This window comes from Dendrobates tinctorius, unplaced genomic scaffold (assembly GCF_039654945.1).
Source record: "Dendrobates tinctorius isolate UK_male_01 unplaced genomic scaffold, ASM3965494v1 ptg000159l, whole genome shotgun sequence".
Taxonomy (NCBI): Eukaryota; Metazoa; Chordata; class Amphibia; order Anura; family Dendrobatidae; genus Dendrobates; species Dendrobates tinctorius.
Window position 1 is genome coordinate 16,948,539 of NW_027361826.1, and position 15,347 is coordinate 16,963,885.

At 39.5% G+C, this 15,347-nt stretch overlaps 1 protein-coding gene across 1 annotated transcript in view; it reads left to right on the forward strand.

The window, feature by feature from the left end:
- The window catches only part of CACNA1I (calcium voltage-gated channel subunit alpha1 I), a 665,843-nt gene that overhangs the window by 127,232 nt on the left and 523,264 nt on the right, over positions 1 to 15,347 (forward strand). The gene's annotated exons all lie outside the window — the stretch shown is intronic.

A 15,347-nucleotide genomic window follows, 5' to 3' on the forward strand; every position in this document is an offset into this window, starting at 1 on the left:
ATTTATAGACAGCTATTAAGTCTCCTCTCAGTCTTCGCTTTTGCAAACTAAACAATCCCAAATCCTGCAACCTTTCCTCATAAGACAGGGTTTGCAGACCGGTCACCATTCTGGTTGCTCTTTTCTGAACTTGCTCCAGTTTTTTGATGTCTTTTTTAAAATGTGGTGCCCAAAACTGGACACAATATTCCAGATGAGGTCTGACCAAAGAGGAGTAGAGGGAAATAATGACTTCACGTGATCTAGACTGTATGCTTCTGTTAATACATCCTAGAATTGCATTTGCCTTTTTTGCTGCTGCATCACACTGTTGACTCATATTCAGTCTGTGATCTATTAGTATACCCAAATCCTTTTCACATGTGCTGTTGCTTAGGCCTATTCCTCCCATTCTGTATATGCTTTTTTCATTTTTATTGCCCAGATGTAGTACTTTGCATTTTTCCCTGTTAAAAACCATTCTGTTAGTTGCTGCCCACTTCTCCAGTTTATTTATATCTTTTTGAATCCTCTCTCTCTCTTCTCTAGTATTACCTATCCCTCCTAGCTTTGTGTCATCAGCAAATTTAATCAGTTTACTCTCAATTCCTTCATCTAAATCGTTGATAAAGATGTTGAACAATACAGGGCCCAGGACAGAGCCCTGTGGTACCCCACTTGAGACATTCTTCCAACTGGATGTGCAGCCATTTACGACCACTCTTTGGGTCCGATCACTAAGCCTGTTATGAATCCAGTTAACAGTTGCCTTGTCCATTCCATACTTAGTCATTTTTTCAATAAGGATTGTATGAGATACTTTGTCAAATGCTTTGCTGAAGTCAAGATATACTATATCTACAGCATTTCCTTGATCCACCCAATCAGTGATTCCGTCATAGAAGGAAATTAAGTTAGTCTGACATGACTTATTAGTTACAAACCCATGCTGACTCTGTTTAATCACTTCATTCTTATCCAGGTACTGACATACATGTTGTTTAATAATTTGTTCAAAGATCTTTCCTGGTATAGAAGTCAGACTCACCGGCCTATAGTTGCCTGGGTCCACCTTCTTTCCCTTTTTGAAGATAGGAACAACATTTGCTCTTCTCCAGTCTTCTGGGACTTCTCCTGTTCTCCAAGAATTTTCAAAGATTATGGAGAGGGGTTCAAAAATTTCTTCTGCTATCTCCTTCAGTACTCTGGGGTGTAATTCATCTGGAGCTGGAGACTTGAATTCATTTAGGTTAGCTAAGTGTTTCCTCACTATCTTTCTGTTTATAGATATCCTGGATTCTTCTATTCCCTTAATAGGACAGTGAAGAACAGTTGATGTTACATTTCCTTTCTGAGAGAAAACAGATGCAAAATAGGAATTTAAAAGTTCGGCCTTCTCAACATCCTGTCTTTCCATTTCATCATTTTCATCCTGCAAAAATCCCATAGCATCTTTGACTTTTCTTTTACTTTTGACATATGCCCAAAATCCTTTATTATTGCTTTTGACATCTCTTGCAAGCCTCAATTCATTGTCAGCTTTAGATAATCTGATTTGTGCCCTGCAGGTTCTGCAGACAGCATTATATTCTTCTTTAGATATGCCTCCCTCTTTCCATTTTATAAACATTTTTTTACCATGTGCTTAAGTTCTGTGTTCATCCATCCTGGCTTCCTTAAATGCTTCCTATTCTTCCCTCTTTTCAGAATTGTTAACAATTGCGTTTTGAGAATTTCATTTTTCAAGATTTCCCATCCTTCCTGGACATTTTTGTCTTTAAGGATATCCAGCCATTGGATCCCTCCAATTCTCTTTCTGAATCCCTTAAAATCTGCCTTTCTGAAATCTAACCTTGACGTCTGAGTCTTCACAGGTCTTCCTCCTCTAGTTATCCAAAATTCTAAAATAGCATGGTCGCTACCTCCTAGGGTCCCAGCCACTTTTACCTCCTCAACCAATTCCTCCCTGTTTATAAGGATTAGATCCAAGGTAGCAGTTCCCCTTGTTTTCTACCCTACCTTTTGGAAGATAAAGTTGTCAGCAAGAGAGGATAAGAATTTCCTTGACCTGCTACTTTTGCCTGAGAGAGATTCCCAACAAATGTCTGGATAGTTGAAATCTCCCATGACAACTATGTCATATTTTTTGGAGAACTTGGCCATTTGATTCATAAAGAGTTCATCCATATCTTCAGCTTGCACAGGCAGCCTGTAGTAAATGCCTACAATGGTGTCCTTTCCATTGTTCTGTCCTTGTATTCTTACCCAAACAGTTTCCACAGAACTCCCAGTCTCTGAAGCTTCAATCTCTGTGCAGATATACGCATTTCTAACATACAATGCGACACCTCCTCCTCGTTTATCAAGTCTGTTTCTTGCAAATAAGTTGTATCCTTCTAGTGTTGTATTCCAATCATGTGTATCGTCCCACCAAGTTTCAGTGATTCCAATGACATCATACTTCTTTTCCTGTGTTAGTAGTTCCAATTCTCCTTGTTTGTTGCCCATGCTTTGTGCATTAGTATAGAAACATTTTAGTTTGTGATTGGTTTCTCTTTCTCCAATATTTTTATTAATTAGATTCTTTTGTCTTTGATCTTCCTTTCCACTTCTAATAGCAGAGTTCTCAATAGCTTTTTTCAGGTGTATGGATTTTTCTGGTCTTTTGCTTCCCTTCCCATGTTGTTCTAGTTTAAAGCTCTCCTTACAAGTGTAGCAAGGCGACTTCCAAATACATGTTTTCCAGTCTTCGTAAGGTGCACCCCATCTCTAGCAAGTAGTCCATCATAAAGGTAATACACTCCGTGATCCATAAATCCAAATCGTTGCTGACGGCACCATCGACGTAGCCAGTTGTTCACCTGCAGAATCTTATTCCACCTCCTTGTTCCATGGCCATCCACTGGGAGGATGGAAGAGAAGACCACCTGCGCTCCCAGTTCTTTCACTTTCTTGCCTAAGTCTTCAAAGTCTCTGCAGATGGTTTCCAGGTCGTTTCTTGCAGTGTCATTTTTCCCCACATGTAGTAGCAGGAATGAGTAGTCATCTGTAGGTCTGAAGAGTCCTGATATCCTGTCAGACACATCTTTAATTTTTGCACCTGGAAGACAGCACATTTCTCTTGAAGTTATAGCCGTGTCCTAGATATGTCTGTGTGTGGTGGCTCTTGAAGCAATGACTCCAGCAGTAGTCCACTACTTGTGAAACTCCCCCAAATTTTTGAATGGCCTTTTCTTAATAATCCTTTCAAGGCTGCTGTTATCGCGGTTGTTTGTGCACCTTTTTCTACCATACTTTTTCCTTCCACTCAACTTTCCATTAATATGCTTGGATACAGTGTAGGAGGAGGGGCCCCCACCGCGTGTCCGGGCCGGAACCAAGGGGACCATCACCAAGTTTCCTAGGGGGTCTGTTTCCGGGGGACAGAATTAGAGGACAGACTGCAGAGACTTCCAGAACAGTTGGGTGAGGAGCTGATATAAAAGGGGCAGAGGATGCTAGCGAGGGTGAGTCAGCAGATCGGCAGAGGAGGAGCAGGAGACCTCAAGCGCGCCAGAGAGCAAGAGCCTCCAGCAGCCACCAGAGAGGAATACAACGGCAGGGGAGACGGAAGGGAGACTCGCTATTGACCGCAGGGAGACGGCACTGAGCCGATCGACCAAAGAGCACCGCTTCCCTCCAGTCCATGGCTGCGACCTGTCTGCTGCCACCCGCGGCTGTTGCCGCTTCACTCCAGCCCAAGGACAATTGTTGTTATCTTGTTCAGTTGCTCAGGATAGCCCCGTCGGCATCCCTATATATAAAAGCCACTACCAAAAGTTACATCCGTCTCGTGTCTTGTCACTGCATCCCGTGTGCCTGCTGTACCTACATTAACACTCTGAACAGCCAGCTTCTTTAGCAATGACCTTTTGTGACTTAACCTCCTTGTGGAGTGTGCCAATGACTGCCTCCTGGATATCTGACAAGACAGCAGTCTTCCCCATGATTGGGGAACATACTGAAACAGACTAAGGGGCCTTTTTTAAACACTTTACAGCCTTTACAGTTGTTTTTTGTTAATTATTCTAATTTACTTAGATGATGACTTTTGGGTTTTCATTAGCTGTAAGCCATAGTCATCAACATTAACAGAAATAAACACTTGAAATAGATCACTCTGTTTGTAATGACTCTATATAATACATGAATTTCAAGTTTTGTATGAAAAACTGAAACACATTAACTTTTTGATGATATTCTAATTTTGTGAGAAGCACCTGTAGATTTCAAGAGATTCATTCCTGCTCAGTAAATATACAGTGCTGCTGGATTAATGTCCACATTTATGGCGCTTGGTCAATATCAGGCTAATATTGGCAAAAAGTGTTGTACATTTGCATCATGTTTGCTTAACCAGTTAATATTCTGTACCAATGTGTATAAGTAAATGTTACTTGCAGTAGTGATGATGACCAAGTTTACTCCTGCGATATATTTAGATGATTCCATATTAGGTGCTATGTTCCTGTAACATCATAGAGCCCCATATGTGATTTAATATTTTGCTACTGGTGGATCAATAGACAAGTACGGCAAGTCGAGGAACTCTTAGACAGACAGAAACAATAGAAACAATATTATTCTCTTGGCTGAATCAACATTCGCTAAAAATATATTTGTGCGGCCTATGTTGTAGCTTTCTGTCTTTTCGAAGAAGATAGCATAGAGTGAATTTCTGCGGAGGCAAGTCAAGGGAGTATAAATCCTCTGGAGGATCTGCTAGGATGCTGGAAGCTGTGTCAGAGGGCTTCTGCCTGCTGGAGCCGCTCTCATCGAGCTGTAATGAGCTGTCTGCTAGGTCAGTTATCAGCGCTACCTGCTTCTGCCTGACTTCCCAGGTATGCTTCACTACGGCACAGGAACATACAGTCAGCTTGAAGAATGAAACAAGACACTTTGAACATCATGGGCGGTAATTGCAGACTAAGTTCCTCTATAGCCCTTGAGGACACCCTATGTGTGATAAAGAAGCCACAGATTCATCATGCAGCCTGTGAGAGGTGTCAGCGGCATTTTAAAAATGCATTACCTTCCTTTATAAAGGTGAAAAGAAACACCGAGCCTTCTGTCTGAGTGTGCGTAGGGAATTCATATTAAAGGAACATTCCTCATGTTTTCATTTACTGTATGTATGATACCGTTCACACCACTGCAGCAACATAAACGTCTTTCTGTCATCATAATTCAATTCAGTTTCTTTAAAATATTGAAAATAATGAACATATGTCTTGTTCCACATGGCTATGCACCACCATTGCAGTCATAATATACATATGATATTGCTAAATTTTGGTCCCTTGCTGTCTGACAAGTGGCTTTGTATGGGATTGGAGAGAATTTATATGTTGTCTTATATGTTATACTGTCTAACAAGTTTACACCATTCAGATCTGATAAGGATAAGCCAAATACATTGTGGAATGTGAAAATCAATCTCTGCTGATATTTGCGGTCTTAAAGACATGACAAACCAGAATTTATGCCCAGGAGCTGGCCAGCTTTACAATATTTTTCTTTGATTCTTTATGTGTAAGATCGTTTTTACTGACTTTGTTTCATAATAATAATTATAATCTTAATAGTCTTTAATATTATGCATTTATTTATATTATAGACTATTTATATAGTGCCAAGCAACTGCAGTTATTCAGGTTATTTCGCACCCTTGTCTGAAGTTTAATAGTACCCAAAGAAGGTGCCTACCGTGGCCAAACTAGTGTCCCAGCCCTGCAGCTGAGTTTAAGTCCAAAAAACACATGTACAAGCAAAATTAGACATCACATAATCAGGATAAGTGATCGTCAAACCAGCGGATGATCGTGTTTGACTGAACGTTTAAAAAAAAAAGTTTGGTTTGGCTGCTAGAACAGTACCCAGACCCAATTCAAATGAATGGGGGTACGAATATCCAGCATTTCCCATGCTGTCATCTGTGTGACAGTGTGGGAAGCAGCGTCTCTGACCGGCGCTAACATTACACGTTGACAGATGACAGCATGGGAAACAGCAGCTGTGACAGGCGATAGAAAAGGTTACTGCTGGTCAGGTGTCAGCTGATGAGACTACAAGTACTCTCATAAGCGTATGCCTGCTCTCGGTGATAGTGAGAGCAGGCAATGCTGATGAGAGTAGTACTCTCATAAGTCGTCGCCTGTGCATTATAATGAAGATGACAGTCAGTGTGTGTGTATTTTACTGTACAATCTATTCATTGAATAAATAAAAAAATAAATGAAAAAACAACTTGGGATCCCCCTAAATTTCATATCCAGCTGAGGGAAAGCCGACGGCTGGGGGATGATGTTAATATTCTGGGAACAAGCCAATAGAACTAAAGGTTCCTAGGCTATTAGGCTATTAATATAAGGTCACAGCAGTTTGCTTAACCTTCACTGGTTAGTAAAGGGAAGAATCACCCAAAAAATGACATGGGGTCCCCGCTATAATCAATAATTAGCAAAGGCTAAAAAACAGCTGGGAGCTAATATTAATAGCCTAGGAAAGGGCCATGGATAAAAGACAAATAACATCAGCCATAGCCACCCCAGAAATAGAGCATCCATTAGATGCGCCAATTCTGGCTCTTAGCCTCAGCTATTCCCACTTGCCCTGGTGCGGTGGAAAGTGGGGTAATATTTGTGGAGTTGTTGTCAACTTTGTAATGTCAGCTGACATCAAGCCCAGGGGTTAGCAATGGAGAAACATCTATAAAACACCCCCATTACTAACCCCATAGTAATATTGTAATAAAGACACAGCCAGAATAAAGTCCTTTGCTTGAAAGAAACACTATCCACCCTCTTTGATTTATTTATTGCTGTAAAATTAAAAATAATAAAGTACCATGTTCACAAGTTGTCTGACGATAATCCATATGTCCCACGATGTGCTCCAACTCTGTTACATCCGGATTGCGTGGCTGAGCGGTGACATGATGCGTCCACTCAGCCATGAACCCAAGAGACGCTGAGCCTGAGAACTCAACTTCAGTGCTGAGCTGTGATGTCAATCAGGTGAGAGGAGTTCATAACTGATGGACTCCGGTCACGTCACTGACATCAGCGCTCACTGTGTGAGAACCTTCTAACGGGGGCTGATATCAGTGAGTTGACCGCAGTTTATCTGATTAGCATTTGATCAGAGTATGATTTGCATAATCAACCCAATTCTCTTGGATGAGAAAATCTATGGCCGTCCGCACTTGCCCTATAAAAGGCTCAGTTTTGTGATTGTAGAGAAATTCCCTTAATAAACCAACTACCCACAAAAGTTAAATAAAAACACATAAATGGTCGCAGCAGTCCTCAACTGCTAATTACAAAATTGCACTTGTATAAAATCATATCAAGAAATTTACTTTCTGAATCAAAGAAAGAACAGAATAAGGGATCATTTGAAGGCACCTCAAATTATTCACCTGTATGCCTAATTTAGACATCCATTTTTCAAGTAGATGTCCTCTCCTTATTATTGTCTATGGAGCTGTTCACATTTCCTTGTTTTTTGTGGATGATGTGTATGTTCACTTGAGATCCAAGTCATTGATCAAAATTACCCATACAAGACAAAGGACTGTGAAAATCATTGACAGCACATGGATGGCATCAGTGTGCAGTTTAGTTTAGCACTATACAGCTCTAGCAAAAGTTAAGAGACCACTTTCAAATGTTCAGTTTGTCAGATTTTTTCCTTTATAGGTATATTTTTGAGTAAAATGTAAATTGCTCTTTTATTCTATAAACTACTGACAACATACTGTATTTCCAAAATCCCAAGCAATACATTTTTCATTTTTTTCTGACAAAGAAAAAATAGTCAAAATTTAAAAAAAACACAAAAATGCAGTGCTTTCAGACCTCAAATAGTGCAATGAAAACAAGTTCAAAATCATTTAGAAACAACAATACTAATGTTTTAACTCAGGAAGAGCTCAGAAATCAATATTTTGTGGAATAACCATGATTTTTAAAAACAGCTTTCAGGCGTCTTGACATGCTTTCCACCAGTCTCTCACACTGCTTCTGGCTCAAAAATTTAAACAGTTCTTCTTTGTTTGATGGCTTGTGACTGTCCATCTTCCTCTTGATTACATTCCAGAGGTTTTCAATGGGGTTCAGGTCTGGAGAATGGGCTGCCCAAGACAGGGATTTGATGTGGTGGTCTCTTAATTTTTCCAGAACTGTAAATGGCCCATAATACTGATGTTGCTGAAGTATGCCAGGTTAATTTGGCAACAAAATGTGCAGGCGGCAATAGGACCCATTGACAGAATACAGAAGATGCAGCTCTAGATCCAGGAGATATGACTAGCTTCATCCAGGGCACCAAACTGAATCTTAAGTATCTGGCAATGGTTTATCTCCTCGCCAATTGAAATCCAACTGGACAACATAATCTGTCAGAGGACAGTCAGAAGACCACCATACAGATTAGATGGTTGGCATGAAACAGTACTGCAAATGTGAATACAATATAGAGAAGGTGTACCGTCATTTAATTTTGAGAAAGATATTGCGCTCAGCTTGACGTTAACCAGGGGTTGTTTTTGAAGATTTATCTAGACATCAACCATCACTATTATATGTGCATTTGTATGGATCCTCATTAATTGAATGTTACATCTTGGTATTTGTGCTCTGTTCGTGCCATTTTGTATCTTTATAATGTATTTGGATTTTCAGAAAGTTGTCCTTGATTAAAAACTAAAAAAAAAACTATTAGTTATTTTGCCCTTTCACCTTCAAAGTGGCAACAATGTCCTCCTTTATTATAAACTGACACTAAACACCAAAATGTAGAAGAAAAAAAGGACAGATATTGGAGAACACAAAGCCCAGCTAAAATAGCAGGACATAAACTGAAATATACTAAAAGTATCAAAGCAACACAGTACCTGTGTGAGTTAAAGAGTCATATTTCCACTTTGTTAAGCTTTTCTACATAAAGTCCTTGTCTTTCCTGGCCTAACCTTAAATCTGCATTTTAATACATTGAAACATAGCAGAGACACATCTTGGAATTTTTATTTCTGTATGTGCTGTATTTTTACTTTATAGTGTGACTTTCATAAAGTTGCAATGTCCTTAATTAAAACCTACAATTAGTCATTTGCCTCTTTCACCTTCAAAGTGGCAACAATGTCTTCCTTTATTATAAACTAACACTAAACACAATGTAGAAGTGAAAAAGGACAGACATTGAAGGACCCAAAGCCCAGATAAAATAGCAGCGTAGAAACTGAAATATATTAAAAGTAACAAAGCAACACAGTACCTATGTGAAATAAAGTGTCGTATTGCCACTTTTGATAAGGTTTTCTCTATACAGTCCTTCTGGCTTAACTTTAAATTTGCATTTCAATACATTGAAACATAGCGTGTGATAGAACCCTTCATAACAACCACATTCAATTAAAGCTGCATTCTCCTTGGTTGAAAATGAATCCGTCCATGGCAGATTTTACACCCAAACTGTAGTTACTCCCCTTGTCTATTTGTCCCTCGAAATGAGAGGAGGTTTGGCGGCTTTGACTGAAGCTGCAAATGGCAGGTTGCCCCTTCTACAAAAAGAACACTCATGCTTAAATTTACAGCTATTTAGGCATTCCTATTGTGATGCAGTCAATGCCCAGCTCAAGTCATTCTTCAACATCTGATTACCTGGCACCACCTGCTATTGTGAGCTTTTTCGATTTGTTCTGTGGTCACATCTTGCTAATTCACAGCTCCGAACTCCATTGTTTCCTATTTTAGGAAATAATACCATTTGTCATAAATTGCGTAACATTGAAGCAGAAGCATGACATATTTGATAAGAAAATATATTTTCCAGGAAAGGTTTTTTTTTTCCGTTTAAAACAGTAATCCAATTGTTGGACTAGCACTATTGCTCCGACAATGGTTCAAATTAATTTGCAGGAGAAAATGTAGTAAGACTGACTGCTTATCTGTATTGATGTACCGCTCACTAATGAAGGGAAGTCGTAGAGAATATTCTTACCGATAGCTATACCTGCAGCTGTATTCTTCTATTTTCTTCCACTGTCATGTACTGTAATTACTTTTCGTCAAACACATACCATATCTTCTGAAATATGCATACTCAGATTTTTTCTTGACTCTCGGAAATATTTTTTTTTTCGCTGACATCTAACTGCTGAGGAACATACTATATACTGTGATATATTAGTTTATAGACCAAGTGAGATTTTTAATCTCTTGTGTACAGAACTTCCTACTGCTTGTTATTCAGGCAAATGCTGTTATTTCATGGCCATCGGTCCATATTAGGATTAAGCTATAATACAAGGGTGACTAATGGCAGAGTTTAATGAGTTTTATTTCAGTGTTTGCAGAGTTTGAGTTTGCTGGGGATAAGAGAACATTTCTGAAGATGGGCAATTAGAAAGCTTTTGAAAATATGGCAGCATCCACAAAAGTGATAAAAAGGCAAAAAAACCTTGTATTCCTAACGCATAGCGCTGACGGGCTATGTTAATGCTGTAGCATAATGCAATTGCGTTATGCTATACCGCTAGCGCAGATGCTTCATCTGCGCTAGCGGTGGCGGACCCTCGGACGCTGCAGCCTGCATCCAAGGGTCCGTCACTGAATGGTGGCACATCGCTAGTGCATGCCAATTATGGCATGCGTTGGCGATGCGCCCGATAATGGGGGTTAATGGCAGCATTAACGGATTGCGTTACACCACGCTATGCCACGGTGTAACGCAAACCGTTAAATAGACTGCCTTAATGCAGTGTGACCCCAGCCTTAAACATCAAGTAACCAGGAGACTAGGTGCAGTATCTGGCATGACCACAATGTGTGGGGCTGCTGTATTCCCCCTGTATGTTGCTTGTACAATTGTTAGAATAACTACCGGTAAGTACAACTTCTTTAATTTGATTAGAATGCGTGATCACCTCTATAAAAGCAAACGATTTGGCAGTTTTCTGATTTGGGAATGGTGATGTGGTGGGATACAAAATGCCAAGCAGGAATGATAACACTTATTTTAGCAGTTGTAAATTATTTACTCTAGTAAAGAAGCGCTCCTATTAAAGTTTTTATCCTCTTAGTATATTGCAGTCATTATATTATATAGCACTTTGTTCTTACAATTTCTCATTTTTCCTTTCTACCCAGTTAATTCTTCTATTTTCTCTGCTGTATATAGAAACAGGAAGTCTCTTGTCCCTGCAAACTCACTCCCCTCTTCAACTCTTGACCCAGCTGTTTCCTCCTACCCTCTTCCAGGGACTTTTGCAGTGACTGATGACTTATACAGAGAAAATTGACCTTCTGTTTTCACATAGAGCTTAGGAGGGTTCAGCTACTTAGATTTTAATCACATAATGTCATAGACCCAATGGAAAAGAGAATTATCTGGGTAGAAAGACAAAATGAGCAATTGTTTTTACACAGTAATATATAATGTGATGACTGCAATATATTAACAGGTAAAAAATTTTGATGGGAGTAATTCTTTAATCTGAGAAGGGTTATGATTCCAAATCTTTACTATCTGGAGTCCATTATTCTACAGTGAAGTGGAATACACTAAAACAGTTGTCATTATTCTGAGGAATAATTTACCACATTGTCAGACCATGCAATGCTCAAAGAAATTGCAAAAAAAGCCTAAGCGCTACAGCTTCAAATTCTTGCTGCTAAAGGGGTGAATTTAATTTTTCACATACTGCTTCTGGATTTTGTGAAATAAATAATGACTCTGTATGAATTGCCATGTTATTTGTAATATTGTTGTTCATCTGAGGTTGTATTTACCTAATTTTAAGGACCAGATTTTTTTTAGAATGTTCGATAAATAAAACCATAGAATTCAAAAAGGGTGTACTTGTACTTTAGTCTTAGATAACCCCTAAATTCCCTAGTGGTGGTCAATTTTAAAGGCGGAGATTGTATGTAGACAATCTCACAAGTTGATAAGGTGACATCAAAAAATCAATATTTGCCATGTTTACACCCAATCTAGGTCACTTCCATGGATGAAAAAGTATGACCATAGTTTCATTTTTTGGATTTCTTTTAATGTGTAAATTACCTTCAATAAAAGTAAATCTGTTGACTCTTGGTGTGGGAGATCACAAATTCATTCTAATAACAAGCAAATAGAATTTAAATAAAATAAAACCAGTTCTTGCTATTCCTAATACAAATGGTTATTTTTTGGACTTTGTAAGGTAGTATAAATACTAATTGTTAAAAGTTATATTAATTAAAACATAATTTAGATTTTTGGCATTATTTTTAATATATATTGAGATTAATCAAAGCTGTCATATGTCAGAATAATCTTTATTAGTATTGTGATATTTATGGGAAAAGACAATGACCCCGATTTATCAAAGCGTTGCGGTGTAAAAACTTTAGAAAAAGTCACAAAATTTGGGCGCAACTCATATGCAGGTCATGAATCAGGGCTCAGGAGCAGCTGAGACACCACGCCCATTCATCAAGACTGGTGAGACAATCACTGGTCATGATGTATCAGAGCCAATAACTATCCTACTAATTTGTCCAAATACATTGGTATACAACACTGTCATGATAAGCGATGCAAAAATAAGAACTCTTTAATATCAAAAAGTACAATTTGCTATGGGTCTACAATTAGTTTTGGACAGTCTGATTTTTTTTTTTACCTAAGCACATATGTGAGCTGAAGTTTTATAATTTCAAATAAGTTACGGCATAGAAGAAAAGGCACAGAACAAGCAATACTTGAAAGGTTATGGATGTACTAAGAGTGGATAACAATTCTAAAACAGTCTGTCCACTATTAAATGTAAGTATTTTATCTTTTTTTATATTAAGTTTATGAAAACTGAACACAATAAAAATTCCTGGTTGTAGTCCATATTAATGAGACATCTTTCCTGAAGGTTTGACAACACATGGTGATTATAAAAACTGTTGGATGGCAACAGAAATCTGCCACGTCAGATAATGCTATTATTCTGCAGATGTGAGGTTAATCTGCAAGTTAAAGAGAACCTGTCAGGGCCTCCAAGCCCCCAAAACCACCAGCAGTAGTGTCTACATAGCTAAACACCCTGCCTAACAGTCCCTTTGTTACATTACACACATAGACAGATCTTTAGAAAAAGTATTTCTAAAGTCCATTTGTGATATGTAAATGAGGCCTTTGACTTGTGGATGGGGCTCCTGTGTCCCCACTTACAAGTTATACATACCTTGCGCATGTGCACGGTTTCTTTACCTTACTTACCTTATTCATTTACAATCATGTGCAGTGCGCCTTTCTGAATCTGGGATGCGTACACTTGACATTAAAGGAGCAATGCATTGAGGGAGAGAAACCGCGCACATGCGCGAAGTATGTATAGCGCTGGCGATGATGCTCACGCATGTAAGTCATGTTATCACGCCCACAAGGGTGCGATAGTATGCTAACTGGGCCAACTAGTCTGAAGACACTAACGCTCCATGGGCTAGTCAAAGGCCTCATTTACATATCATTAATTGACTTTAGAAATAACTTTTCTAAAGATCTATTTAGATCTGTAGAGTAAAAAAGGACTGTAAAGCCCCCGTTACACACAGCGAGATCGCTAGCAATATCGCTGAAACGTCACTGATTTTGTCACGCTATGTCTGATACTTACCTGCGACCGGCTCCCCCGCTGGTTATCGCTGATCGCGACCATTCCTCGTTGGGTGCTTCCTGCTGGGCTTCCTGTGGCGCCGACGAGCGACGCATGGTCGCGGGCGGGAGGACGTCAGGATCACAGCGTCTGACAGGTAAGTAGCGACCCCCAACCGCTGCTATGTGGCTGGTGAGATCTGCCTGTGTGGCAGCTCACTAGCGACCACTTAGTGATGCACCAGCGATCCATATCGCAGTCGGGATCGCTGGTGCATCGCTTAGTGTAACGGTACCCTTAGGCAGGGTGTTTAGCTATGTAGACACAACTGCTGGTGGTTCTGAGGGACGGGGGACGTGACAGGTTTCCTTTGATAGCAATATGAAGCTAGTCAACAGGAAGAAAATTTGCATTATCCCTCCCTGAATCCAATTGCTTTCAGGCATACAGGAGTGCAGGTGTGGCTAAAGTAGCTTCTTACAGCACAACCCTAAAAGCACAACCCTGGGACTTTGACTGACAGCTGGCTCTTCACTGATACACTGCAGAGCCTGCTGTTAGTCAAAGTGTCAGTGTGTGTTTAGAGCTGCTGCTCACAGATCTGTGAGCTCTGACTGTAGCCATGCCTGTATGATTGAAAGCTAGAAATTTTCATTCCTTTCCTGGAATGAAACTACTGTGCACTCTCAGCCAAAATCTGGTGTCTGAGCTCCAAAAGAAACCAACTGTACACTTTGAAACATAAAAGTTCTCAGTGAAGGAGAATGACATCACATAGAAAAAGCAAGTCAATTGCAAACTTGCTTATTTTCATAATTTTCTCTCTGTGGTGCAGTTTCAGTACAGCATCCAAGCACCTTTCTAATGCTGTTAACCTGCATATTAACTCTATATTTCTAGGATAATAGCATCACCCAACGTGATAGGTTCCCTTTAAACTTGACCTACAGAGTTTGTGCTCCATAGTCCAAAGGTAGATTAACAGGCAGTAGTACGGAGTAATGGCAGATCAATAGCCAGTAACATAGTAACATAGTTTTGAAGGCTGAAGGAAGACCTTATGTCCATCTAGTTCAGCCTATTTTTAGTGCAGCTGTTCTGCATTGTTGATCCTGGGGAAGGCAAAAAACCCACAGAGTAGAAGCCAATTTTCTCCATAGGGAAAAAAATTCCTTCCTCTAAGCTGGGTCAACGATCTACCTATAATATTATGTTATTCGTAACCTTCTATACTGTTACTCACAAGAAAAGCATCCATTCCTTTCTTAAATTCATTCAGTGAGTTGGCCGTCACCACTTCCTCAGGAAGAGAATTCCAGAGCCTCACTGCTCTTACCGTGAAGAACCCTCCTCTATGCTGGTGCAGAAATTGTCTTTCCTCCAAACGAAGAGAATGCTCCCTTGTTCTTGTCAAAGTCCTTGGTGCAAACAGTTCATTGGAGAGATCTCTGTATTGCCTTCTGATATACTTGTACATATATATTAAGTCTCCCCTAAGTCTTCTCTTTTCTAGAGTAAATAGACCTAATTTTGATAACCTTTCTGGGTATTGTAGTGAGCCAACTCCATTTATTGTTTTAGTAGCCCGCCTTTGAACCCTTTCAAGTTCAGTAATGTCTTTCTTGAGCACCGGCGTCCAAAATTGCACACAATACTCCAAGTGTGGTCTGACGAGTGATTTGTACAGAGGGAGAAT